Source organism: Mytilus edulis, chromosome 4, assembly GCF_963676685.1.
Source record: "Mytilus edulis chromosome 4, xbMytEdul2.2, whole genome shotgun sequence".
Lineage (NCBI taxonomy): Eukaryota > Metazoa > Mollusca > Bivalvia > Mytilida > Mytilidae > Mytilus > Mytilus edulis.
The window spans coordinates 71,837,425-71,854,469 of NC_092347.1; positions in this window are offsets into that span (position 1 = coordinate 71,837,425).

Here is a 17,045-nt window from a genome sequence, read left to right on the forward strand (position 1 = left end):
TTTTTAATTGTGTTCAGGTCTCTGGTGGTAAGAATGTGTTCTTAGAGATGAAATGACCCTATTAGCGCGCATGTACCCGTTCCAGCGCTCGGTTAATACCCTGTTACCTATTCGTTACCTATTCGCTTATAATACATTTTTTTATACGTTGCACCTGTTAGAAAAGGATTTTCAATTATGTCCAGGTCTCAGACGGTAACAATGTGTTCTTAGAGATGAAATGACCCCATTAGAGCGCATGTACCCGTTCCAGCGCTCGGTAAATAACCTGTTACCTATTCGTTACCTATTCGCTTTTAATGCGCGGGGTATACGGTGCACCTTGAAATAAATCGTTTTTTAATTGTGTTCAGGTCTCTGGTGGTAAGAATGTGTTCTTAGAGATGAAATTACCCTATTAGCGCGCATGAACCCGTTCCAGCGCTCGGTTAATACCCTGTTACCTATTCGTTACCTATTCGTTACCTATTCGCTTATAATACATTTTTTTATACGTTGCACCTGTTAGAAAAGGATTTTCAATTATGTCCAGGTCTCAGACGGTAACAATGTGTTCTTAGAGATGAAATGACCCCATTAGAGCGCATGTACCCGTTCCAGCGCTCGGTAAATAACCTGTTACCTATTCGTTATCTATTCGCTTTTAATGCGCGGGGTATACGGTGCACCTTGAAATAAATCGTTTTTTAATTGTGTTCAGGTCTCTGGTGGTAAGAATGTGTTCTTAGTGATGAAATTACCCTATTAGCGCGCATGTACCCGTTCCAGGGCTCGGTTAATACCCTGTAACCTATTCGTTACCTATTCGTTACCTATTCGCTTATAATACATTTTTTTATACGTTGCACCTGTTAGAAAAGGATTTTCAATTATGTCCAGGTCTCAGACGGTAACAATGTGTTCTTAGAGATGGAATGACCCCATTAGAGCGCATGTACCCGTTCCAGCGCTCGGTAAATAACCTGTTACCTATTCGTTACCTATTCGCTTTTAATGCGCGGGGTATACGCTGCAACTTGAAATAAATCGTGTTTTAATTGTGTTCATGTCTGGTGGTAAGAATGTGTTCTTAGAGATGAAATTACCCTATTAGCGCGCATGAACCCGTTCCAGCGCTCGGTTAATACCCTGTTACCTATTCGTTACCTATTCGTTACCTATTCGCTTATAATACATTTTTTTATACGTTGCACCTGTTAGAAAAGGATTTTCAATTATGTCCAGGTCTCAGACGGTAACAATGTGTTCTTAGAGATGAAATGACCCCATTAGAGCGCATGTACCCGTTCCAGCGCTCGGTAAATAACCTGTTACCTATTCGTTACCTATTCGCTTTTAATGCGCGGAGTATACGGTGCACCTTGAAATAAATCGTTTTTTAATTGTGTTCAGGTCTCTGGTGGTAAGAATGTGTTCTTAGAGATGAAATCACCCTATAAGCGCGCATGTACCCGTTCCAGCGCTCGGTAAATACCCTGTTACCTATTCGTTACCTATTCGTTACCTATTCGCTTATAATACATTTTTTTATACGTTGCACCTGTTAGAAAAGGATTTTCAATTATGTCCAGGTCTCAGACGGTAACAATGTGTTCTTAGTGATGAAATGACCCCATTAGAGCGCATGTACCCGTTCCAGCGCTCGGTAAATAACCTCTAACCTATTCGTTACCTATTCGCTTTTAATGCGCGGGGTATACGGTGCACCTTGAAATAAATCGTTTTTTAATTGTGTTCAGGTCTCTGGTGGTAAGAATGTGTTCTTAGAGATGAAATTACCCTATTAGCGCGCATGTACCCGTTCCAGGGCTCGGTTAATACCCTGTTACCTATTCGTTACCTATTCGTTACCTATTCGCTTATAATACATTTTCTTATACGTTTCACCTGTTAGAAAAGGATTTTCAATTATGTCCATGTCTCAGGTGGTAACAATGTGTTCTTAGAGATGAAATTACCCTATTAGCGCTCATGTACCCGTTCCAGCGCTCGGTAAATAACCTGTTACCTATTCGTTACTTATTCGCTTTTAATGCGCGGGGTATACGGTGCACCTTGAAATAAATCGTTTTTAATTGTGTTCAGGTCTCTGGTGGTAGGAATGTGTTCTTAGAGATGAAATGACCCTATTAGCGAGCATGTACCCGTTCCAGCGCTCGGTTAATACCCTGTTACCTATTCGTTACCTATTCGTTACCTATTCGCTTATAATACATTTTCTTATACGTTTCACCTGTTAGAAAAGGATTTTCAATTATGTCCATGTCTCAGGTGGTAACAATGTGTTCTTAGAGATGAAATTACCCTATTAGCGCTCATGTACCCGTTCCAGTGCTCGGTAAATAATCTTGTTACCTATTCGTTACCTATTCGCTTTTAATGCGCGGGGTATACGCTGCAACTTGAAATAAATCGTGTTTTAATTGTGTTCATGTCTGGTGGTAACAATGTGTTCTTAGAGATGAATGACCCCATTAGAGCGCATGTACCCGTTCCAGCGCTCGGTTAATACCCTGTTACCTATTCGTTACCTATTCGTTACCTATTCGCTTATAATACATTTTTTTATACGTTGCACCTGTTAGAAAAGGATTTTCAATTATGTCCATGTCTCAGGTGGTAACAATGTGTTCTTAGTGATGAAATGACCCCATTAGAGCGCATGTACCCGTTCCAGCGCTCGGTAAATAACCTCTAACCTATTCGTTACCTATTCGCTTTTAATGCGCGGGGTATACGGTGCACCTTGAAATAAATCGTTTTTTAATTGTGTTCAGGTCTCTGGTGGTAAGAATGTGTTCTTAGAGATGAAATTACCCTATTAGCGCGCATGTACCCGTTCCAGGGCTCGGTTAATACCCTGTTACCTATTCGTTACCTATTCGTTACCTATTCGCTTATAATACATTTTCTTATACGTTTCACCTGTTAGAAAAGGATTTTCAATTATGTCCATGTCTCAGGTGGTAACAATGTGTTCTTAGAGATGAAATTACCCTATTAGCGCTCATGTACCCGTTCCAGCGCTCGGTAAATAACCTGTTACCTATTCGTTACTTATTCGCTTTTAATGCGCGGGGTATACGGTGCACCTTGAAATAAATCGTTTTTAATTGTGTTCAGGTCTCTGGTGGTAGGAATGTGTTCTTAGAGATGAAATGACCCTATTAGCGAGCATGTACCCGTTCCAGCGCTCGGTTAATACCCTGTTACCTATTCGTTACCTATTCGTTACCTATTCGCTTATAATACATTTTCTTATACGTTTCACCTGTTAGAAAAGGATTTTCAATTATGTCCATGTCTCAGGTGGTAACAATGTGTTCTTAGAGATGAAATTACCCTATTAGCGCTCATGTACCCGTTCCAGTGCTCGGTAAATAATCTTGTTACCTATTCGTTACCTATTCGCTTTTAATGCGCGGGGTATACGCTGCAACTTGAAATAAATCGTGTTTTAATTGTGTTCATGTCTGGTGGTAACAATGTGTTCTTAGAGATGAATGACCCCATTAGAGCGCATGTACCCGTTCCAGCGCTCGGTTAATACCCTGTTACCTATTCGTTACCTATTCGTTACCTATTCGCTTATAATACATTTTTTTATACGTTGCACCTGTTAGAAAAGGATTTTCAATTATGTTCAGGTCTCAGACGGTAACAATATGTTCTTAAAGATGAAATGACCCCATTAGAGCGCATGTACCCGTTCCAGCGCTCGGTAAATAACCTGTTACCTATTCGTTACTTATTCGCTTTTAATGCGCGGGGTATACGGTGCACCTTGAAATAAATCGTTTTTTAATTGTGTTCAGGTCTCTGGTGGTAGGAATGTGTTCTTAGAGATGAAATTACCCTATTAGCGCGCATGTACCCGTTCCAGCGCTCGGTTAATACCCTGTTACCTATTCGTTACCTATTCGCTTATAATACATTTTTTTATACGTTGCACCTGTTAGAAAAGGATTTTCAATTATGTCCAGGTCTCAGACGGTAACAATATGTTCTTAAAGATGAAATGACCCCATTAGAGCGCATGTACCCGTTCCAGCGCTCGGTAAATAACCTGTTACCTATTCGTTACTTATTCGCTTTTAATGCGCGGGGTATACGGTGCACCTTGAAATAAATCGTTTTTTAATTGTGTTCAGGTCTCTGGTGGTAGGAATGTGTTCTTAGAGATGAAATGACCCTATTAGCGCGCATGTACCCGTTCCAGCGCTCGGTAAATAACCTGTTACCTATTCGTTACTTATTCGCTTTTAATGCGCGGGGTATACGGTGCACCTTGAAATAAATCGTTTTTTAATTGTGTTCAGGTCTCTGGTGGTAAGAATGTGTTCTTAGAGATGAAATGACCTTATTAGCGCGCATGAACCCGTTCCAGCGCTCGGTTAATACCCTGTTACCTATTCGTTACCTATTCGTTACCTATTCGCTTATAATACATTTTCTTATACGTTTCACCTGTTAGAAAAGGATTTTCAATTATGTCCATGTCTCAGGTGGTAACAATGTGTTCTTAGAGATGAAATTACCCTATTAGCGCTCATGTACCCGTTCCAGTGCTCGGTAAATAATCTTGTTACCTATTCGTTACTTATTCGCTTTTAATGCGCGGGGTATACGCTGCAACTTGAAATAAATCGTGTTTTAATTGTGTTCATGTCTGGTGGTAACAATGTGTTCTTAGAGATGAATGACCCCATTAGAGCGCATGTACCCGTTCCAGCGCTCGGTAAATAACCTGTTACCTATTCGTTACTTATTCGCTTTTAATGCGCGGGGTATACGGTGCACCATGAAATAAATCGTTTTTTAATTGTGTTCTGGTCTCTGGTGGTAAGAATGTGTTCTTAGAGATGAAATGACCCTATTAGCGCGCATGAACCCGTTCCAGCGCTCGGTTAATACCCTGTTACCTATTCGTTACCTATTCGTTACCTATTCGCTTATAATACATTTTTTTATACGTTGCACCTGTTAGAAAAGGATTTTCAATTATGTCCAGGTCTCAGACGGTAACAAGGTGTTCTTAGAGATGAAATTACCCCATTAGAGCACATGTACCCGTTCCAGCGCTCGGTAAATAACCTGTTACCTATTCGTTACCTATTCGCTTTTAATGCGGGGGGTATACGCTGCACCTTGAAATAAATCGTTTTTTAATTGTGTTCAGGTCTCTGGTGGTAAGAATGTGTTCTTAGAGATGAAATTACCCTATTAGCGCTGGAACGGGTACATGCGCGCTAATAGGGTCATTTCATCTCTAAGAACACATTGTTACCACCAGAGACACGGACACCATTGAAAATCTTTTTCTGAAAGGTGCAACGTATAACAAACGTATTATAAGTGAATAGGTAACGAATAGGTAACAGGGTATTTACCGAGCGCTGGAACGGGTACATGCGCGCTAATAGGGTAATTTCATCTCTAAGAACACATTGTTACCACAAAAGACATGGAGACAATTAAAAATCCTTTTCTAAAAGGTGCAACATACAACAAACGTATTATAAGTGAATAGGTAACGAATAGGTAACAGGGTATTAAGCGAGCGCTGGAACGGGTTCATGCGCTCTAATAGGGTCATTTCATCTCTAAGAACACATTGTTACCACCAGAGACATGAACACTATTAAATAAAGGGCTGCGCTTTAGCGCATGATACGCCCGTTGCTCTTTTAACTTGTCTTTTATGCTTTAAATGAATTTATATGATCAACTAGAAATAGTGTGAGCCCTGTCAAATACCCCCCCCCCCCCAAATAATAAATAAAAATGCACAAAAAAATTGGCACTATTAAGGCTACCTCAAATTTAACTAAGTTTGTTGTCTTTAATTTTTCATCCACACATAAAATTTTGTGAAAGTGTTAGTTATTGTCCCAAAATTGGAAAAATCCCCCCTTTTTTAAGCATAAAAATTCATAACACGGAAATGTAAAATCTGAAATTTATAAAAATTGAAAGGGAGCTTACATCAATAGATATAAACAATTCACCAAAGTTTCATGGACATTGGTGAAAGCCTTTTTGAGTTATTGTCCGAAGTGTTAAAAATCACCCTTTTTTTCTGAATAAAGCCCCATAAATCCAAAACTTAAAATCTGAAATTTATAAAAATTGAAAGGGAGCTTACATCAATAGATATAAACAATTCACCAAAGTTTCATGGACATTGGTGAAAGCCTTTTTGAATTATTGTCCGAAGTGTTAAAAATCACCCTTTTTTTATGAATAAAGCCACATAAATCCAAAACTTAAAATCTGAAATTTATAAAAATTGAAAGGGAGCTTACATCAATAGATATAAACAATTCACCAAAGTTTCATGGACATTGGTATAAGCCTTTTTGAGTTATTGTCCGAAGTGTTAAAAATCACCCTTTTTTTATGAATAAAGCCCCATAAATCCAAAACTTAAAATCTGAAATTAAAAAAAAACGAAAGGGAGCTTACATCAATAGATATAAACAATTCACCAAAGTTTCATGGACATTGGTGAAAGCCTTTTTGAGTTATTGTCCGAAGTGTTGAAAATCCCCCCTTTTTTATGAATAAAGCCCCATAAATCCAAAACTTAAAATCTGAAATTAAAAAAAAACGAAAGGGAGCTTACATCAATAGATATAAACAATTCACCAAAGTTTCATGGACATTGGTGAAAGCCTTTTTGAGTTATTGTCCGAAGTGTTGAAAATCCCCCCTTTTTTATGAATAAAGCCCCATAAATCCAAAACTTAAAATCTGAAATTAAAAAAAAAACGAAAGGGAGCTTACGTCAATAGATATAAACAATTCACCAAAGTTTCATGGAAATTGGTGTAGGTGTTTTTGAGTTATTGTCCGAAGTGTGGACGACGGACGGACAGACGGACGGACGGACGGACAGACGGACGGACGGACGGACGGACGGACGGACAGACGGACGGACGGACGGACAGACGGACGGACAACGGTATACCATAATACGTCCCGTCCCGGGCGTATAAAAACGATTTATTTCAAGGTGCAACGTATACCTCGTGCATTAAAAGCAAATAAGGAACGAATAAGAAGCAGGGTATTAACTGAGCGCTGGAACGAGTACATACGCGCTAATAGGGGTATTTCATCTAAAAAACACATTATTACCACCAGAGATATGAACTGAATTAAAAATCCTTTTCTAAAAGATGCAACGTACAACAAACGTAATATAAGTGAATAGGTAACGAATAGGTAACAGGGTATGTATCGAGCGCTGGAACGGGTACATGCACGCTAATAGGGTCATTTCATCTCTAAGAACACATTGTTACCACCAGAGACATGGAGACAATTAAAAATCCTTTTCTAAAAGGTGCAACATACAACAAACGTATTATAAGTGAATAGGTAACGAATAGGTAACAGGGTATTAAGCGAGCGCTGGAACGGGTTCATGCGCTCTAATAGGGTCATTTCATTTCTAAGAACACATTGTTACCACCAGAGACATGAACACAATTAAAAAAACGATTTATTTCAAGGTGCAACGTATACCTCGTGCATTAAAAGCAAATAAGGAACGGATAAGTAGCAGGGTATTAACTGAGCGCTGGAACGAGTACATACGCGCTAATAGTGGTATTTCATCTAAAAGAACACATTATTACCACCAGAGATATGAACTGAATTAAAAATCCTTTTCTAAAAGGTGCAACGTACAACAAACGTATTATAAGTGAATAGGTAACGAATAGGTAACAGGGTATTTATCGAGCGCTGGAACGGGTAAATACGCGCTAATAGGATCATTTCATCTCTAAGAACACATTGTTACCACCAGAGACACGAACACCATTGAAAATCCCTTTTTCTGAAAGGTGCAACGTACAACAAACGTATTATAAGTGAATAGGTAACGAATAGGTAACAGGGTATAAAGCGAGCGCTGGAACGGGTACATGCGTGCTAATAGAGTCATTTCATCTCTAAGAACACATTGTTACCACCAGAGACATGGGCACAATTGAAAAACGATTTATTTCAAGGTGCAGCGTATAACCCGCGCATTAAAAGCGAATAGGGAACGAATCAGTAACAGGGTATTATCCGAGCGCTGGAACGAGTACATACGCGCTAATAGGGGTATTTCATCTAAAAGAACACATTATTACCACCTGAGACATGGACATAATTAAAAATCATTTTCTAACAGGTGAAACGTATAAGAAAATGTATTATAAGCGAATAGGTAACGAATAGGTAACGAATAGGTAACAGGGTATTAACCGAGCGCTGGAACGGGTACATGCGCGCTAATAGGGTCATTTCATCTCTAAGAACACATTCCTACCACCAGAGACCTGAACACAATTAAAAAATGATTTATTTCAAGGTGCACCGTATACCCCGCGCATTAAAAGCGAATAAGTAACGAATAGGTAACAGGTTATTTACCGAGCGCTGGAACGGGTACATGCGCTCTAATGGGGTCATTTCATCTTTTAGAACATATTGTTACCGTCTGATACCTGGACATAATTGAAAATCCTTTTCTAACAGGTGCAACGTATAAAAAAATGTATTATAAGCGAATAGGTAACGAATAGGTAACAGGGTATTAACCGAGCGCTGGAACGGGTACATGCGCGCTAATAGGGTAATTTCATCTCTAAGAACACATTCTTACCACCAGAGACCTGAACACAATTAAAAAACGATTTATTTCAAGGTGCACCGTATACCCCGCGCATTAAAAGCGAATAGGTAACGAATAGGTAAGAGGTTATTTACCGAACGCTGGAACGGGTACATGCGCTCTAATGGGGTCATTTCATCTCTAAGAACACATTGTTACCGTCTGAGACCTGGACATAATTGAAAATCCTTTTCTAACAGGTGCAACGTATAAAAAAATGTATTATAAGCGAATAGGTAACGAATAGGTAACGAATAGGTAACAGGGTATTAACCGAGCGCTGGAACGGGTACATGCGCGCTAATAGGGTAATTTCATCTCTAAGAACACATTCTTACCACCAGAGACCTGAACACAATTAAAAAACGATTTATTTCAAGGTGCACCGTATACCCCGCGCATTAAAAGCGAATAGGTAACGAATAGGTAACAGGTTATTTACCGAGCGCTGGAACGGGTACATGCGCTCTAATGGGGTCATTTCATCTTTAAGAACACATTGTTACCGTCTGAGACCTGGACATAATTGAAAATCCTTTTCTAACAGGTGCAACGTATAAAAAAATGTATTATAAGCGAATAGGTAACGAATAGGTAACGAATAGGTAACAGGGTATTAACCGAGCGCTGGAACGGGTACATGCGCGCTAATAGGGTTATTTCATCTCTAAGAACACATTCTTACCACCAGAGACCTGAACACAATTAAAAAACGATTTATTTCAAGGTGCACCGTATACCCCGCGCATTAAAAGCGAATAAGTAACGAATAGGTAACAGGTTATTTACCGAGCGCTGGAACGGGTACATGCGCTCTAATGGGGTCATTCATCTCTAAGAACACATTGTTACCACCAGACATGAACACAATTAAAACACGATTTATTTCAAGTTGCAGCGTATACCCCGCGCTTTAAAAGCGAATAGGTAACGAATAGGTAACAAGATTATTTACCGAGCACTGGAACGGGTACATGAGCGCTAATAGGGTAATTTCATCTCTAAGAACACATTGTTACCACCTGAGACATGGACATAATTGAAAATCCTTAGGTAACAGGTGAAACGTATAAAAAAATGTATTATAAGCGAATAGGTAACGAATAGGTAACGAATAGGTAACAGGGTATTAACCGAGCGCTGGAACGGGTACATGCGCGCTAATAGGGTAATTTCATCTCTAAGAACACATTCTTACCACCAGAGACCTGAACACAATTAAAAAACGATTTATTTCAAGGTGCACCGTATACCCCGCGCATTAAAAGCGAATAAGTAACGAATAGGTAACAGGTTATTTACCGAGCGCTGGAACGGGGGTACATGCGCTCAAATGGGGTCATTTCATCTCTAAGAACACATTGTTACCACCAGAGACCTGAACACAATTAAAAAACGATTTATTTCAAGGTGCACCGTATACCCCGCGCATTAAAAGCGAATAGGTAACGAATAGGTAACAGGTTATTTACCGAGCGCTGGAACGGGTACATGCGCTCTAATGGGGTCATTTCATCTCTAAGAACACATTGTTACCGTCTGAGACCTGGACATAATTGAAAATCCTTTTCTAACAGGTGCAACGTATAAAAAAATGTATTATAAGCGAATAGGTAACGAATAGGTAACGAATAGGTAACAGGGTATTAACCGAGCGCTGGAACGGGTACATGCGCGCTAATAGGGTAATTTCATCTCTAAGAACACATTCTTACCACCAGAGACCTGAACACAATTAAAAAACGATTTATTTCAAGGTGCACCGTATACCCCGCGCATTAAAAGCGAATAGGTAACGAATAGGTAACAGGTTATTTACCGAGCGCTGGAACGGGTACATGCGCTCTAATGGGGTCATTTCATCTCTAAGAACACATTGTTACCGTCTGAGACCTGGACATAATTGAAAATCCTTTTCTAACAGGTGCAACGTATAAAAAAATGTATTATAAGCGAATAGGTAACGAATAGGTAACGAATAGGTAACAGGGTATTAACCGAGCGCTGGGACGGGTACATGCGCGCTAATAGGGTCATTTCATCTCTTAGAACACATTCTTACCACCAGAGACCTGAACACAATTAAAAAACGATTTATTTCAAGGTGCACCGTATACCCCGCGCATTAAAAGCGAATAAGTAACGAATAGGTAACAGGTTATTTACCGAGCGCTGGAACGGGTACATGCGCTCTAATGGGGTCATTCATCTCTAAGAACACATTGTTACCACCAGACATGAACACAATTAAAACACGATTTATTTCAAGTTGCAGCGTATACCCCGCGCTTTAAAAGCGAATAGGTAACGAATAGGTAACAAGATTATTTACCGAGCACTGGAACGGGTATATGAGCGCTAATAGGGTAATTTCATCTCTAAGAACACATTGTTACCATCTGAGACATGGACATAATTGAAAATCCTTAGGTAACAGGTGAAACGTATAAAAAAATGTATTATAAGCGAATAGGTAACGAATAGGTAACAGGGTATTAACCGAGCGCTGGAACGGGTACATGCGCGCTAATAGGGTAATTTCATCTCTAAGAACACATTCTTACCACCAGAGACCTGAACACAATTAAAAAACGATTTATTTCAAGGTGCACCGTATACCCCGCGCATTAAAAGCGAATAGGTAACGAATAGGTAAGAGGTTATTTACCGAACGCTGGAACGGGTACATGCGCTCTAATGGGGTCATTTCATCTCTAAGAACACATTGTTACCGTCTGAGACCTGGACATAATTGAAAATCCTTTTCTAACAGGTGCAACGTATAAAAAAATGTATTATAAGCGAATAGGTAACGAATAGGTAACGAATAGGTAACAGGGTATTAACCGAGCGCTGGAACGGGTACATGCGCGCTAATAGGGTAATTTCATCTCTAAGAACACATTCTTACCACCAGAGACCTGAACACAATTAAAAAACGATTTATTTCAAGGTGCACCGTATACCCCGCGCATTAAAAGCGAATAGGTAACGAATAGGTAACAGGTTATTTACCGAGCGCTGGAACGGGTACATGCGCTCTAATGGGGTCATTTCATCTCTAAGAACACATTGTTACCGTCTGAGACCTGGACATAATTGAAAATCCTTTTCTAACAGGTGCAACGTATAAAAAAATGTATTATAAGCGAATAGGTAACGAATAGGTAACGAATAGGTAACAGGGTATTAACCGAGCGCTGGAACGGGTACATGCGCGCTAATAGGGTTATTTCATCTCTAAGAACACATTCTTACCACCAGAGACCTGAACACAATTAAAAAACGATTTATTTCAAGGTGCACCGTATACCCCGCGCATTAAAAGCGAATAAGTAACGAATAGGTAACAGGTTATTTACCGAGCGCTGGAACGGGTACATGCGCTCTAATGGGGTCATTCATCTCTAAGAACACATTGTTACCACCAGACATGAACACAATTAAAACACGATTTATTTCAAGTTGCAGCGTATACCCCGCGCTTTAAAAGCGAATAGGTAACGAATAGGTAACAAGATTATTTACCGAGCACTGGAACGGGTACATGAGCGCTAATAGGGTAATTTCATCTCTAAGAACACATTGTTACCACCTGAGACATGGACATAATTGAAAATCCTTAGGTAACAGGTGAAACGTATAAAAAAATGTATTATAAGCGAATAGGTAACGAATAGGTAACGAATAGGTAACAGGGTATTAACCGAGCGCTGGAACGGGTACATGCGCGCTAATAGGGTAATTTCATCTCTAAGAACACATTCTTACCACCAGAGACCTGAACACAATTAAAAAACGATTTATTTCAAGGTGCACCGTATACCCCGCGCATTAAAAGCGAATAAGTAACGAATAGGTAACAGGTTATTTACCGAGCGCTGGAACGGGGGTACATGCGCTCAAATGGGGTCATTTCATCTCTAAGAACACATTGTTACCACCAGAGACCTGAACACAATTAAAAAACGATTTATTTCAAGGTGCACCGTATACCCCGCGCATTAAAAGCGAATAGGTAACGAATAGGTAACAGGTTATTTACCTAGCGCTGGAACGGGTACATGCGCTCTAATGGGGTCATTTCATCTCTAAGAACACATTGTTACCGTCTGAGACCTGGACATAATTGAAAATCCTTTTCTAACAGGTGCAACGTATAAAAAAATGTATTATAAGCGAATAGGTAACGAATAGGTAACGAATAGGTAACAGGGTATTAACCGAGCGCTGGGACGGGTACATGCGCGCTAATAGGGTCATTTCATCTCTTAGAACACATTCTTACCACCAGAGACCTGAACACAATTAAAAAACGATTTATTTCAAGGTGCACCGTATACCCCGCGCATTAAAAGCGAATAAGTAACGAATAGGTAACATGTTATTTACCGAGCGCTGGAACGGGTACATGCGCTCTAATGGGGTCATTCATCTCTAAGAACACATTGTTACCACCAGACATGAACACAATTAAAACACGATTTATTTCAAGTTGCAGCGTATACCCCGCGCTTTAAAAGCGAATAGGTAACGAATAGGTAACAAGATTATTTACCGAGCACTGGAAAGGGTACATGAGCGCTAATAGGGTAACTTTCATCTCTAAGAACACATTGTTACCACCTGAGACATGGACATAATTGAAAATCGTTAGGTATCAGGTGAAACGTATAAAAAAATGTATTATAAGCGAATAGGTAACGAATAGGTAACGAATAGGTAACAGGGTATTAACCGAGCGCTGGAACGGGTACATGCGCGCTAATAGGGTAATTTCATCTCTAAGAACACATTCTTACCACCAGAGATCTGAACACAATTAAAAAACGATTTATTTCAAGGTGCACCGTATACCCCGCGCATTAAAAGCGAATAAGTAACAAATAGGTAACAGGTTATTTACCGAGCGCTGGAACGGGGGTACATGCGCTCAAATGGGGTCATTTCATCTCTAAGAACACATTGTTACCACCAGACATGAACACAATTAAAACACGATTTATTTCAAGTTGCAGCGTATACCCCGCGCATTAAAAGCGAATAGGTAACGAATAGGTAACAGGTTATTTACCGAGCGCTGGAACGGGTACATGCGCTCTAATGGGGTCATTCCATCTCTAAGAATACATTGTTACCGTCTGAGACCTGGACATAATTGAAAATCCTTTTCTAACAGGTGCAACGTATAAAATTTTTTATTATAAGCGAATAGGTAACGAATAGGTAAAAGGGTATTAACCGAGCCCTGGAACGGGTACATGCGCGCTAATAGGGTAATTTCATCTCTAAGAACACATTCTTACCACCAGAGACCTGAACACAATTAAAAAACTATTTATTTCAAGGTGCACCGTATACCCCGCGCATTAAAAGCGAATAGGTAACGAATAGGTAACAGGTTATTTACCGAGCGCTGGAACGGGTACATGCGCTCTAATGGGGTCATTTCATCTCTAAGAACACATTGTTACCGTCTGAGACCTGGACATAATTGAAAATCCTTTTCTAACAGGTGCAACGTATAAAAAAGGTATTATAAGCGAATAGGTAACGAATAGGTAACGAATAGGTAACAGGGTATTAACCGAGCGCTGGAACGGGTACATGCGCGCTAATAGGGTAATTTCATCTCTAAGAACACATTCTTACCACCAGAGACCTGAACACAATTAAAAAACTATTTATTTCAAGGTGCACCGTATACCCCGCGCATTAAAAGCGAATAAGTAACGAATAGGTAACAGGTTATTTACCGAGCGCTGGAACGGGTACATGCGCTCTAATGGGGTCATTTCATCTCTAAGAACACATTGTTACCACCAGAGATATGAATTTAATTGAAAATCCTTTTCTAAAAGGTGCAACGTACAACAAACGTACTATAAGTGAATAGGTAACGAATAGGTAACGAATAGGTAACAGGGTATTAACCGATCGCTGGAACGAGTACATATGCGCTTCAAGGGGTATTTCATCTATAAGAACACATTATTACCACCAGAGATATGAACACAATTGGAAATCCTTTTCTAAAAGGTGCAACGTACAACAAACTTTTTAAAAGCGAATTAGTAACGAATATTTAACAGGGTATTATCCGACCGCTGGAACGGATACAAATGCACTTATAGAGTTATATCACCTCTAAGAGCCCAAATCTTCCACCAGAGACAACAAAACAATTGAAAATCATGTTTTAAAAGGTGCAACGTAAGATACACGTATTATAAGCGAATTATAAGCGAGTGATGGAACGAATTAAACAAGGTAATAGCATGCTCCGAAACGATGTACACCCTGCTTACATGTTTAACTCTACCACATTATGTAAGTATGTGCCTGTCCCTAGACAAGAGCCTGAAATTAAGTAGTTATCGTTTGTTTTTGTGTTACATATTTCCGTTTATTTTTTTGTATATGAAATACGGCCGTCAGTTTTGTTGTTTGAATTGTATGAGGTTGTCATGTCTGGGCCTTTTATAGGTGACTACACGGTTTGGGCTATGCTCATTGTTGAAGGCCGTACAGTGAACTATAGTTGATAATTTCTGTGTCATTTTGGTCTAATGTGGAGTGTTGTCTCATTGGCAATCATACCACATCTTCGTTTTTACGCAAGCGCTAACACGGTGATTTCATCCCGTCGAACCAAGATCCATCTTCAAACATACGGACATAAAGCAGTTAAAAGGTAGAACGTATAAAAAACAAGTAAGGAACAAATGCGTATCGAACATGAAGTAAAAGGATCGGTTGAGCACAAACACATATATTAAATAGGTCATAAAAAGATCATTTTACCTCAACCAATTCAGAACTATTACCATATGTAAGACTATAAACAACTAGATTTGTAATTGCTAGCAATAACGGAAGGCACCCCTTCCCCCTATTACCAGGTGAGCGGCAGCCATTTTGACAATTCCAAAGTCAAAGAGAGCATCTACAGATGTCTAGTAACATTTTTGCAAAGTTTCATTAAGTTTGAACATTTTGGATTTTTGATATTTTTGCTGTTTCCATGGTTACGGCGGCCATTTTGAAAATTCTAACTTCAAAATCCAACTCTGCCTATGCCAGTTACCATTCCTGTAAAGTTTCATCCAGTTTGCGGAAAATTCTTATTTTTGAAATTTTTGACCTTTTTGCATTGTTTCCATGGTAACAAGACCTATTTTGGAAATTCCAACTCCAATGTTGCTCATCATAACTGTGAAGTTTCATGAAGTTTTGAGCATTTTTAGAATTTTGAAAATTTTGGTGTAGTTTCCATGGCAACATAGTAGTTCCAATGATCGCCAAAATCATCCAACACCTGAATATAGTGGGCACCTACATTGTTTTAAAATATGATGATTCTAAGTTGAAGCATATCCAAACAGTTCACCAAAAACCAAAAACTCATTTTTTTCACAATTGTGCCGTTTCCATGGTAACGGCAGCCATATTAAACTATTCAATGCCATAATTAAAAAGGGGGAAGGATATTAAAAATCAAATAAGTAACGAATAGGTAACGAATAGGGAATAGGGAATAGGTAACGAATAGGTAACGAATAGGGAATAGGGAATAGGTAACGAATAGGTAACGAATAGGGAATAGGGAATAGGTAACGAATAGGTAACGAATAGGGAATAGGGAATAGGTAACGAATAGGTAACGAATAGGGAATAGGGAATAGGTAACGAATAGGCAACGAATAGGGAATAGGGAATAGGTAACGAATAGGGAATAGGGAATAGGTAACCAACTTGACGCCCATTTTACTTTTCTACATTGGCTGGAGGTATAGGGGGAGGGTTGAGATATCACAAACATGTTTAACCTCGCCGCATTTTTGCGCCTGTCCCAATTCAGGAGCCTCTGGCCTTTGTTAGTCTTGTATTATTTCAATTTTAGTTTCTTGTGTACAATTTGGAAATTAGTATGGCGTTCATTATCACTGAACTAGTATATATTTGTTAAGGGGCCAGCTGAAGGACACCTCCGGGTGCGGGAATTTCCCGCTACATTGAAGACCTGTTGGTGACCTTCTGCTGTTGTTTTTTTCTATGGTCGGGTTGTTGTCTCTTTGCACATTCCCCATTTCCATTCTCAATTTTATTTACATTATCAATTTCACATTCCCAAAATGTGAGGGTGATTTCTTGTAAATTGAAGAGTCCGACTTATACAAAACTACCAACATTTTCATATTATAAATAAGTTCATTTATAAAGCTAAAATAAAAGAGAGGTGGCGTATACATCAATAAGACAGCAAACCAGTGACGAAATTAATCAAATAATATCTACAGGTCAACAGAAAAACATAGTTTGTTGTTTTTACAATATTTCAAGCTCTAAATCATTATTTGTTTTGGAAGAAAAG